A 13,741-nucleotide genomic window follows, 5' to 3' on the forward strand; every position below is an offset into this window, starting at 1 on the left:
TGGGATCCGATCCATTGTCCTGGGTGGAAGGCAAAACACAGGATCCGCTTCGGGAGAGTCATATTCCTGGTCGTAATGATGGTGAGTTGACGTTGCTCTTATATTCAATAGTTCCTCTCGACTGTATGTAATGAAACCTAAGATTACCTGGGGTACCAATGTAAAAAATAACACTTAAAAAAACTAAATACTGCATAGTTTCCTAGGAATGCGAAGCGAGGCGGCCATCTCTGTCGGCGCCGGAAATAAATGGACACTTTTCATATCGCGATATAAAATGTTTTATTTTTCATTCAATTTTGTTTGTAACACATCAAAATGTGGAAAACGTCAAGGGTTGTGAATACTTTCTGAAGATAATGAATATTATTCACTACCCGAGGGAGTGGGAACTCAAAACACAGCTAGATTGAACTCAAAATATTATACTGTTTCTAAATAGATTAATCAATTAGCCTACATGGCTATCAGGCTAATGTCCTACAAAAACTTTCCAGCACTTGGCCTAGGCTACTTGATGTTGTCCTATTCACTGCAAGTGGCACGCTCCACTCCGTGGGTGCATCAAAACAATACTAAAGTGGTGCCATGAACTCAATATTAAGAGGTGAGAAATACAGTATATATTCACATTTCTCTCCTCCCTCTCTCTGTGTCAGTAATTTTTGGTTTATTGTCACCTGATGATGATCAGGTACACACCTTCTGGCGATTAGGCAAACACCTGCTGGCGATCAGGCAAACACCACCTGTTGGCGATCAGCCAAACACCACCTGCTGACGATCACGTAAACACCTTCTGGCGATCAGGCAAACACCACCTGCTGGCGATCAGTCAAACACCACCTGCTGGCGATCAGGCAAACACCTGCTGGCGATCAGGCAAACACCACCTGCTGGCAATCAGGCAAACACCTGCTGGCGATCAGGCAAACACCACCTGCTGGCGATCACGTAAACACCTGCTGGTAAAATGCCCTGCTTAAGGGTGTGCTGTGATATCTTGTTATGAGCTTCAAACAGAGTCGACAAGCATCATATGGGAAATATCACATGGACACCACTGTCACAGGAGAGAGAGAATCAGGTAGAGAGAGAGAGAGAGAATAAGGTAGAGAGAGAGAATCAGGTAGAGAGAGAGAGAGAGAATAAGATAGAGAGAGAATCAGGTAGAGAGAGAGAATCAGGTAGAGAGAGAGAGAGAGAGAGAAAAAATGAGGTAGAGAGAGAGAATAAGGTAGAGTGAGAGAGAGTAAGGTAGAGAGAGAGAATCAGGGAGAGAGAGAGAGATAATAAGGGAGAGACAGTGTCTGACAGACCAATCAACCTGCACATGTACTGCTGAGTACACTAACCCACTGAAGCCTCAGGACCAGAACATCCAATCAATCAGAATAAACCAAATTACAACACAGTCACAACAAAACTACATTACCTATTGAGAAGCAAAAGCACAAAGCAAAATGCAGTAGAGGGACAGGTAGAGAGCGAGAGAGAGAGAGAGAGAGAGAGAGAGAGAGAGAGAGAGAGAGAGAGAGAGAGAGAGAGAGAGAGAGAGAGAGAGAGAGAGAGAGAGAGAGAGAGAGAGAGAATCATGTAGTTAAGTAGAGAGAGAGAGAGGCTGAATCAGGTTGGTACTGTGGGATATGCCAACAGCAACCTTGGGGAAATCCTCTGCATTATCATTAACAGCAGACTCGTACATTTCCTCAGTGAAAACAATGTAGTGAGCAAATGTCAAATTGGCTTTTTACCAAATTACTGTACGAGACCACATATTCACCCTGCACACCCTAATTGACCAACAAACAAACCAAAACAAAGGCAAAGTCTTCTCATGCTTTTTTTTATTCAAATTTTTTTTTTAATTGGCATGAGGGTCTGCTATACAAATTGATGGAAAGCGGTGTCGGGTTAAAAACATACAACATCATAAAATCTATGTACACAAAGAAGTGTGCGGTTAAAATGGGCAAAAAACACACACATTTGTGATCGACCACCTTGATTCGGTCTTGAATTTGAAATTGTGTATTTTACATTGGATTAAAGCAGAGACAATTAGAATATCAATAATGATATCAGTGATAGACAAGGTATTTATACGTGTTTTAGAAATATTTAGGGCTAACTTATTCCTTGCCACCCACTCTGACACTAACTGCAGCTCTTTGTTGAGTCTTGCAGTCATTTCAGTCGCTGTAGTAGCTGACGTGTGTAGTGTTGAGTCATCCACATACATAGAAACTCTGGCTTTACTCAGTCAGTGGCATGTCATTAGTAAAAATGTTAAAAAAGCAAGTGGCTTAAACAGCTACCCTGGGGAGTTCCTGATTCTAACTGGATTATATTTGATAGGCTTCCATTAAAGAACACCCTCTGTGTTCTGTTAGACAAGTAACTCTTTATCCACATTATAGCAGGAGGTGTAAAGTCATAACACATATGTTTTTCCAGAAGCAGACAATGATCGATAATGTCTAAAGCTGCACTGAAGTCTAAGACAGCCCCCGCAATAATTTTATCATCAATTTCTCTCAGCCAATCATCAGTCATTTGTGTAAGTGCTGTGCTTGTTGAGTGTCCTTCCCAATAAGAATGCTGAAATTCTGTTGTCAATTTGTTTATTGTAAAATAGCATTGTATCTGGTCAAACACAATTTTTTGCCGAAGTTTACTAAGGGTTGGTAACAGGCTGATTGGTCGACTATTTGGCCAAGTAAAGGGGGCTTTACTATTCTTGGGTAGCGGAATGACATTAGCTTCCCTCCAGGCCTGAGGGCACACACTCTATAGTAGGCTTAAATTGAAGATGTGGCAAATAGGAGTGGCAATATTGTCTGCTATTATCCTCAGTAATTTTCCATCTAGATTGTCAGACCCTGGTGACTTGTCATTGTTGATAGACAACAATATGTTTTTCACCTCTTCCACACTTTACTTCATTCAAAAGTACAATTCTTGTCTTTCATAATTTGGTCCGATAAACTTGGATGTGTAGTGTCAGCGTTTGTTGCTGGCATGTCTTCCCTAAGTTTGCTAATCTTGCCAATGAAGAAGTCATTAAAGTAGTTTGCAATATCAGTGGGTTTTTTGTTGAATCAGCCATCTGATTCAATAAATGAAGGAGCCGAGTTGGCTTTTTTTCCCAAAATTTAAGGTGCCCCAAAGCTTTTTACTATCAATCTATAATGTATCTTTGTTTCATAGTGTAGTTTCTTTTTCTTTAGTTTAGTCACATGATTTCTTAATTTGCAGTACGCTTACCAATCAGTTGGGCTGCCAGACTTAATTGTCATACCTTTTGCTTCATCCCTCTCAACCATACAATTGTTCAATTCCTCATCAATCCAAGGGGATTTAACAGTTTTTACAGTACTTTTCTTAATGGGTGTGTGCTTATTAGTAACTGGAATAAGTAGTTTCATAAATGTGTCAAGTGCAGCGTCTGGTTGCTCCTCATTACACACCACAGACCAGCAAATATTCTTTACATCATCAACATATGAATCAGTACAAAGCTTCTTGTATGACCTCTTACACACTATAATAGGCCCAGCCTTTGGAACTTTGGTTTTCCTAGATATGGCTATTATATTGTGATCACTACATCCTATGGATTTGGATACTGCTTTAAAACAAATATCTGCAGCGTTAGTAAAATACATGTTGATGATTTATTTCCTGTGCTGTCAGTCAACCCTGGTAGGTTGACTGACAACCTGATCCAGGTTGCAAGCACTGGTTACAGTTTGAATTTTTTTCCTGAGTGGGCAGCTTGATAATAGCTAGTCAATATTTAATGGCTATCATATACTTCTCTGTTGAAGTCACATACATTAAGCATTTTAAGCATCAATCATTTCACACATATTGTCCAGATACTGACTGGTGGTTTATAGCAGCTTCCCACAAGAATGGGTTTTAGGTGAGGCAGATGAACCTGTAGCCATATTACTTAAACAGTATTTAACTTGAGATCGTCTCTAAGCTTTACAAGAATGTGGTTCTGAATATAGACCGCAGAACCGCCTTCGTTGGCATTTCTGTCTTTTCAGTAGATGTTATAACCATTTATTGTTACCACTGTATCAGCAAAGGTATTATCTAAGTGAGTTGAATGTCATCTGTTACAAGCAAGTTATTGATTTCATGGACCTTGTTTCTTAGGCTCCATATGTTAATATGGCCTATTTTTAGCACTTTTCTGGTTTGCTTGATTGTTTTTAATGCTTTACTGGGAAGCTTATCAGAGGTAGACTTACTCATGTTATTTACATTGGTGCTGATAGTGCAGAGTTTTTAATTTGACCTTTATTTAACTAGGCAAGTCAGTTAAGAATACATTCTTATTTTCAATGATGGCCTAGGAACAGTGGGTTAACTGCCTTGCTTTGGTGGCAGAACGACAGATTTTTACCTCGTCAGCTTGGGGATTGGATCTTTCGGTTACAAGTCCAACACTCTAACCACTAGGCTACCTGCCGCCCCAGAGTGAGTTGCATAAAGTGGTCTTCCTACTATTGCACACCACCTCAGTGGTGGTGATGGTGATGTTGAATGGGCCGGGTCTCTCAGGCAGCCTCACGGTCTGAACCCGAGGTAGAAGCCACCGGAGAGGGAGACAGAGCCGAAGACGAAGCCACAGATACCTCCGGATCCGATTTTGATTGGGAAGCCACCACGGACGAAGGCACTGGAACCTCTGGAACCAGGGTGCCAAAGCTGTTTCTGGTCTGTGTCAGTTCCGGGCTCAACATCCATCGTTGCCAGAGGACGCCTTCTTCGGCGAGTGACGTACCTCCATGGCTGATTGGTTGGGTCTAGATCAGCTCCGTTCTGCAGGGATGGGGGAGACCCATTCAGGGATGGGCCAGTCGGCTGTGGAGAGCCGACACAGTGGCGAAACTTCCACCAGACCAGAGCGGCATCCGGCTACTGGGGTGGAAGAAAAATAAAAAGTAGGTGGGCGTGGGTTCCCCAGTAGCTTATGTAGGTTTGCTACTTGCTTGCTAAGAGTAGCTACTTCGATCCTGTAGTCCTCCGCAAGCAAGCAGTTGCTACATTGAAAGTCAACGCGGTCCATATTGTTCCGGAACAAAGCAAAGTAAACGCAGCTTCTGCAACGTTGGACTCGTTCAATAGCGGCCTCCGTTTGAGTCCGCCGAGCCAGCTAGGCTAGCTGGACTTTCGCGTCTCTCCCCCTATGTGGAATCTGGCAGGATGCCGAGACAGATAGCAGCACTCACACCAATTTAGCCCAACAGAGCCACAGGATTCAAAGTAAAATAAAAGTATATAAAAACACTGTCAGCTTTTAAACCGAGGTCTTCAGTTCAGGTTTCGACGTTCGACAGGTTTCAGTTTCAGCGTTCGACAGCGTTCAACAACAACAAACAAACGTTGTGCTTTGATGACATCAGTGACGCAATAGCAAGATATTTGCAGTTCTTCATGGCTAGCGTTATATCTTTCAAGAAAACTGCAGTAGAAAGGATTATCTAAGCATAACGAGCAGCTAATTTTATAGACACAAGATTCTACACCACAGACCAATCTGAAACTCATCTCTCGGCATGTCCAGCTCCTTCATTCTCTCAGCCAATCATGGCTAGCCGGAAGGTTCCTGTCTTTTTCTGTGACTAAACCAACTAGGCTCGTAATTTATCAACTTTATTCGTATTTGCAGATGGTATACAAATTTGTTATTAAAGCACATGAAAGTTGAAATGTTCCAGAAGGCATTTCTGACGAAAAACGCAATTTGCTAACATTTAAAAAAAGAATGTTCAAAGAACGTTTAACCTACTAATAAATAACCTATTTATTTATGGTTGCTTAACTTCGTTCTTGTGTAGTGCAAACAATTTTGGGGGGGGGGGCGCTTCGCCTGGCTGTCAGTGGCAGCTCAACAATCTCAAAGTTCTCTCTATCTACCTCAACACCCAATCTACTCACACGTGCAAACATTCAGACTCATACATACACGCTGTCTCTCTCCCCTTACCTTCGTTGGCCTCTAATTTATTTTTTTGTCAGAGAAAATTACAGTTTTCGTGGTATTGTTTTGTGCACTGACTTTGCTGAACTCTGGAGAAAACGAACATTGTCGCTGGGTGAGTACATTTGACAATGTGCTCTCCCGTGCTTTGGACATTTCGTCTGCAGGAACTCGCTATTTTTCACTCGGTCAACTCGTCCAAGTGCCGATGTATTTGTGGCATGATGTGAACAGTACGAATTTGTGTCACTACCAAAGTCTAATGGTTTTAAATGACTGTTTTGTATTGTATTGTCTGGAAACTCACTTGCAGTAGGTCTCTTAAAAAAGAGAAGCTGTGCTAGGTTATTAAACAGTGGTGCCTTTGTTGATATCAGGTAACGTGCAACCTAACCCTGGCCCTGATATGCAATGTCTCCAACCCCCTCTGATTTTAAATCAAGATCTGGTTTTGGTATTTTTGCAAATGAATTCATAAAAAATCCTACAATGTGATTTTCTGGATTTTTTTTCTCATTTTGTCTGTCATAGTTGAAGTGTACATATGATGAAAATTACAGGCCTCTCTCATCTTTTTAAGTGGGAGAACTTGCACAATTGGTGGCTGGCTAAATACTTTTTTGCCCCACTGTACATCTCTGTTCAGTCTAACCCTGGAATGTAATGAAATTCCAAAGATCTGGAAATCAGCATTTGGCCTACCACTTTTAAAAGGGGGAGATCCAACTCTTTAAATGATTATAGGCACATCTCAAAACTGTCACTCCTGGTGAAAAAACTTGAAACCTTGTAAGTGAACAGTTAACAGAGTTTTTTTTTTACTAACTCTATTTTATCAAAGTACCAGTACTTCAGCAAGAAGCATAGCACAATTACAGCAGCCATGAAGGTTTTAAATTATATCACTGAAGCCATTGATGTCACGGCTTCAATAAGTAGTGAGTGCAGGAGTCAGGCGCAGAGAGCAGGGTAGTGCAAAAGATGTAGATCTTTAATATTCCAAAAAAACAGAGAGACGGTCACGCCACACACACAAGGGCGCTTAAAGTCCCAGTCCAAACAAACAGGACGAAACTGATCGGAAAAAGTAACCACAAGAATAATCAAACACCATAAACAGAAAAACAAGCCCACACAAAAGCCGGTGGGCCGACTGGGTTTAAATAGCCCACAACCAAACCTAAACACGAAACAGGTGCAACAAATCAGACACAACTAAATGAAACAGAAAAGGGGATCGATCGGTGGCAGCTAGTAGGCCAGCGACAACGACCGTGACAATTGACAAAAATTGACAAAAAACAGCACTGTGTCTCACTTTTTATTGATCTCTCTAAGGCTTTTGATACAGTTGATCATGCTATACTAAGGCAGAGATTGTCGAATGTAGGTTTTTCGGAGCATGCAGTTGCATGGTTTGCTAACTATCTGTCTGATAGAACTCAGTGCACTCAATTTGACGGGCTTATGTCTGTTAAATTGTCTGTCTTGAATGGTGTGCCCTGAGGCTCTATACTTGACCCTCTCTTATTCACTATTTATATGAAAGATTTAGACAAAAAAAATCAAAAATGCACAACTTAATTTTTATGCTGATGATACTGTTATTTACTGTTGTGCCTCGTCTCTTACAAAAGCTTTCCAGAACATGCAAACTGCTTTTTATACTGTTCAACATACCTTGTGTCAATTGAAGCTTATCCTCAATACTGACAAAACTAAACTAATGGTGTTTACTAATGCAAGAAATAGACCTCTGAACCTTTCACCTATTACTACCTGTCAGGGCAAGGAGATTGAGGTTGTAACCTCATATAAATATCTTGGAATTTTATTTGATGACGGCCTCTCTTTTAAATTGCATATTCAACAACTTACAAAAAAAATTATGCTGAAATTGGGATTTTATTTTAGGAATAAGGCCTGTTTTTCTTTTGAAGCCAGAAGGAGGCTAGTATCAGCTACATTTATGCCTTTACTAGACTACGGGGATATTTTATATATGAATGCTTCCACTCAGTGTTTGAGATCAATTGACACTCTTTACCATGGCACTTTGAGATTTATTTTAAACTGCAAAACCCTTACGCACCACTGCACTTTGTATACCAGGGTTGGCTGGCCTTCTCTAGTCACTCGTAGGCTCAGTCACTGGTATACTTTTATTTACAAAGCCATTTTGGGTTTACTACCTTTTTATTTGTGCATTTTTATTGTTCAGAAATGTGGTGGGTACTCTCTTCATTCGCTGGACTTTATCCTGCTAACTGTTCCAAATGTCCGAACTGAATTTGGTTAAAGGGCTTTTATGTACTCTGCGCCATCATCTTGGAACACCTTACAAAATACTTTTAAACTGGAAGAACTTGTCCCGATTGGTGTTTTTAAATCACTGATGAAGGATTTTGAGGCTGATTCCCAGACCTGTCAATGTTTTTAATTTGCTGTTTTATACTCTTGTGAATTCAATGGTTTTTACTAGATTACTTGTAGTTTTTCATGTTGTCTGTCTGTAATTGTTTTGTAATGACTTGGTGCTGCCTATCTTGGCCAGGGCACTCTTGAAAAATAGATTTTAATCTCAATGAGCCCTTCCTGGTTAAATAAAGGTTAAATAAATAAAAATAAAATGTCTCTCCTGTGAAGTCGTGACATACGCCTAGTTTCCTGAAACAGGTCGCATTTCCTTCCACGGGGGCGTGGGGTGAGACAGGGATGCAGCTTGAGCCCCATCCTCTTCAACATATATAGTGCAGTTGGAAAGTATTCAGACACCTTGACTTTTTCCACATTTTGTTACGTTACAGCCTTATTCTAAAAAAAACATTTAATATTTTTTCCCCTTATCAATCTACACACAATACCCCAATATGACAAAGTGAAAACAGTTTTGTAGACATGTTAGCAAATGTGTTAAAAATAAAAAACAGAAATACCTTATTTACATAAGTATTCAGACCCTTTGTTATGAGACTCGAAATTGAGCTCAGGTACATCCTGTTTCCATTGATCATCCTTGAGATGTTTCTACAACTTGATTGGAGTCCACCTGTGGTAAGTTAAAAACACCCACAGTTGACAGTGCATGTCAGAGCAAAAACCAAGCCACGAGATCAAAGGAATTGTCCATAGAGCTCAGAGATAGGATGTGTCTATGCACATATTTGAGGAAGGGTAGCAAAAAATGTCTGCAGCATTGAAGGTCCCCAAGAACACAGTGGCCTCCATCATTCTTAAATGGAAGAAGTATGGAATCACCAAGACTCTTCCTAGAGCCAAACTGAGCAATCAGGGGAGAAGGGCATTGGTCAGGGAGGTGACCATGAGAGAGCTCCAGAGTTCCTCTGTGAAGATGGGAGAACCTTACAGAAGGATAACTATCTCTTCAGCATTCCACCAATCAGGCCTCTATGGTAGAGTGGTCAGATGGAAGCCACTTCTGGAATTTGCCAAAAGGCACCTATTTACTTGAAACACTGATGAAACCAGGATGAACTCTTTGGCATGAATGCCAAGAATCACATCTGGAGGAAACCTGGCACCATCCCTACGGTGAAGCGTGGTGGCAGCATCATGCTGTGGGGATGTTTTTCTGCGGCAGGGACTGGGAGGCTAGTCAGGATCAAGGGAAACATGAACGGAGCAAAGTACAGAGAGCTTCTTGATGAAAACCTGATCCAAAGCGCCCAGGAACTCTGACTGGGGTCAAGGTTCACCTTCCAACTGGACAACGACCCTAAGCACACAGCCAAGACAACGCAGGAGTGGCTTCGGGACAAGTCTTTCAATGTCCTTGAGTTGCCCAGCCAGAGCCTGGACTTGAACCCGATCTAACGTCTCTGAAGAGACCTGAAAAAAGCTGTCAGCGGCGCTCCCCATCCGACCTGACAGAGCTTGAGAGGATCTACAGAGAGGAATGGGAGAAACTGCCCAAATACAGGTTTGCCAAGCGTGTAGCATCATACCCAAGAAGACTCAAGGCTGTAATCACTGCCAAAGGTGCTTCAACAAAGTACTGAGTAAATGGTCTGAATACTTATCTAAATGTCATATTTCAGTTTTTGATGGGGGATTAAAAAATAAATAAAGTTTAGAATAAGGCTGTAACGTAACAAAATGTGGAAAAGGTCAAGGGGTCTGAATACTTTCCGAATACACCGTATATCAGCAAATTGCCGATGTCACTAGAAGAGTCTGCCACACCGGCCTCATTCTATTAGAATCTGAAGTCAAATGTCTACTGTTTGCTGAGGATCTGGTGCTTCTGTCCCCAAACCAAGGTGGTCCTACAGCAGCACCTAGGTCTTCTGCACAGATTCTGTCAGACCTGGGCCGTTAAGACAAAAATAATGATGTTGAAAGAAAGGTCCAGTTGCCAGGACCACAAATACAAATTCCAACTAAACACTGTTGCCCTGGAGCACACAAAATAAAAAATATATACCTTGGCCTAAAAATCAGCGCCACAGGTAACTTCCACAAAGCTGTGAACGATCTGAGAGACCAGGCAAGAAGGGCCTTCTACACCATCAAAAGGAACATCAAATTCAACATACTAATTAGGAACCCATTGCCCTTTACGGTTGTGAGGTCTGGGGTCCGCTCACCAACCAATAATTCACAAAATTGGACAAACACCAAATTGAGACTCTACATGCATAATTCTGCAAAAGTTATCCTCCGTGTACATCGTAAAGCACCAAATAATGCATGCACAGCAGAATTAGGCCAATATCCCTAATTATCAAAATCCAGAAAAGAAACGTTAATTTCTACAACCACCTAAAAGGAAGTAATTCCCAAACCTTCCATAACAAAGCCATCACCTACAGAGAGATGAATCTGAAGAGTCCCCTAAGCAAGCTGGTGCTGGGGCTCTGTTCACAAACACAAACAGACCCCACAGAGCCCCAGGACAGCAACACAATTAGACCCAACCTAATCATGAGAAAACAAAAAGATAATTACTCAAAATTACAAAAAAATAGAATGCTATTTGGCCCTAAACAGAGAGTACACAGTGGCAGAATACCTGACCACTGTGACTGACCCAAAATGAAGGAATGCTTTGACTATGTAGAGACTCAGTGAGCATTGATATTGAGAGAGGCCGCCGTACGCAGATCTGGCTCTCAAGAGAAGACAGGCTATGTGCATACTGCCCACAAAATGAGGTGAAAATTGAGCTTACACAGATTACACAGACCCACAAAGAATTGGAAAACAAATACAATTTTCATAAACTCCAATATCTGTTGGGTGAAACACCACAGTGTTACATCACAGCAGCAAGTTTTGTGACCTGTTGCCACAAGAAAAGAATCAGGTAGGTAGAAAGAGAGTTAGAGAGAGAGAATCAGGTAGGTAGAGAGAGAGAGATAATAATGTAATTAGAGAGCGAGAGAGTAAGGTAGGTAGAGAGAGAGACAATAAGGTAGGTAGAGAGAGAGACAATAAGGTAGGTAGAGAGAGAGAGAGATAATAATGTAATTAGAGAGAGAGAATCAGGTAGGTAGAGAGAGAGAGAGATAATAATGTAATTAGAGAGAGAGAGACTAAGGTAGGTAGAGAGAGAGACAATAAGGTAGGTAGAGAGAGAGAAAGAAAGAGAATCTGGTAGAAAAGATAATCAGGTATTTAAAAGGAGAAAGAATCAGTTAGGTAGGGAGAGGGAATCAGGTGGAGAGACAGAATCAGGTAGGTCGAGAGAGATAAAGAGAGAGAGAATCAGGTACTGTAGGTAGAGAGAAAGAGAGAGAATCAGGTATGTAGAGAGAGAGAGAAAGAATCAGGTAGGTAGAAAGAGAGAATCAGTTAGGTAGGGAGAGGGAATCAGGTAGAGAGGGAGAATCAGGTAGGTCGAGAGAGATAAAGAGAGAGAGAGAGAATCAGGTAGGTTGAGAGAGATAAAGAGAGAGAGAATCAGGTACTGTAGGTAGAGAGAAAGAGAGAGAATCAGGTATGTAGAGAGAGAGAGATAAAGAATCAGGGAGAGAGAGAGAATAAGGTAAGTAGAGAGAGAGAGAGAGAGAGAGAGAGAGAATCAGGTAGGTAGAAAGAGAGAGAATCAGTTAGGTAGGGAGAGGGAATCAGGTAGAGAGAGAGAATCAGGTAGGTCGAGAGAGATAAAGAGAGAGAGAGAGAATCAGGTAGGTTGAGAGAGATAAAGAGAGAGAGAATCAGGTACTGTAGGTAGAGAGAAAGAGAGAGAATCAGGTATGTAGAGAGAGAGAGATAAAGAATCAGGGAGAGAGAGAGAGAATAAGGTAAGTAGAGAGCGAAAGAGAATCAGGTAGGTAGAAAGAGAGAGAATCAGTTAGGTAGGGAGAGGGAATCAGGTAGAGAGAGAGAGAATCAGGTAGTCCGAGAGAGATAAAGAGAGAGAGAGGTACTGTAGGTAGAGAGAGAGAGAGAATCAGGTATGTAGCGAGAGAGAGATAAAGAATCAGGTAGGTAGAGGGAGAGAGAGAGAACAAGGCAAGTAGAGAGAGAGAGAGAATCAGGTATGTAGAAAGAGAGAGATATAAAGAATCAGGTAGGTAGAAAGAGAGAGGGAGAGAGAGAATAAGGCAAGTAGAGAGCGAGAGAGAGAGAGAATAAGGTAAGTAGAGAGATAGATAGAGAGAATAAGGTAGGTGGAGAGGGAGAGGAGGAGGAGAGAGAGAGAGCAGATGTGATGATTAAGTCTGGGTGCATTGGGGTGTGTGTGTGTGATAGTGCTTCCCTTGAGGAACACAGAGATGAAGTCACAGCATCTGTTGACTGCTGCTGCTGAGAAATCACTTCACAAAGACTCTGAGGCACACGCACACACATGCACGCACACACACACCAATGCACGCACACACACACCGCTCCAAGGACTTTTATCCTGCCCTGCATGGTCACAGGGATGGGATTGAATGAATTATTACTACATTAGCCTTGGGTTCCGCACCCAACCTGAATACATTGCGCGTTGTTTCTGTTTGTGCGTGTGTGTGTGTTATCTATATATTAGAACAGAGAGGTCATGTATAAGAAGGTACTCTGCTCAGATCAGTTAGGATAAAGACACACACGTGCACACACAGACACTCAGACTCACAGACACACACACACACACAAACATGTAGATCAGGCAAGAATAAAGGCTTCTATTAAGAAAATGAATGATACCAGTTGAGGGGCGGTGTCCCTGGACTGGTCACATGGTGTTGAAATCCCAGACGTGATTGGCTAGTTGTTGTGGGCACTGCGGGACAGGACTGGTATGTTGACGGATGTTTGAGTCTAAAGCAAGATGGGGCTGCTACACACACACACGCTACAGCATCAGCCGTTTCAGCCCTGTGCGTACGCCATCTAATCCGTTACCCATCATGCATTCTGCTCCCCTAATGAAAACGCAAGGTCCCATCTGTCACAGGAGCCTATGGCAAATGGCAGAGGCCCTCTCGCCTGAGAGCCTGGATGATGGAGGATCATTGAGAAGGACCCCAGAGCCACAACAAATTAATAACAACTGAAACATCTTTAAGGAAGCTACTTGAATTCCTCCTGTTTTTCCTCAAATTCCTCTCATCTCTCACCCGCTGCTCTGACAGTGTTGGTAGGCTAATTATGCTTCTATTGAAGCAACTGATACAAGACAGTTACACCATAGTTGTTTTTGGACATACTGTAGACGTAAACCATAGGGGGGGTCATTCTCCTTCTGTTATAGTCAGTTACACCAGCGTTCTTAGAAAGTCACACCAA

General features: G+C 41.9%; 1 protein-coding gene across 2 annotated transcripts in view; it reads left to right on the forward strand.

Moving 5' to 3' along the window:
• Window positions 1-13,741, forward strand: part of LOC109887187 (retinoic acid receptor beta) — a 156,332-nt gene that overhangs the window by 87,798 nt on the left and 54,793 nt on the right. The window lies entirely within an intron of this gene.

This window comes from Oncorhynchus kisutch, linkage group LG14 (assembly GCF_002021735.2).
Source record: "Oncorhynchus kisutch isolate 150728-3 linkage group LG14, Okis_V2, whole genome shotgun sequence".
NCBI classification, from domain to species: Eukaryota; Metazoa; Chordata; class Actinopteri; order Salmoniformes; family Salmonidae; genus Oncorhynchus; species Oncorhynchus kisutch.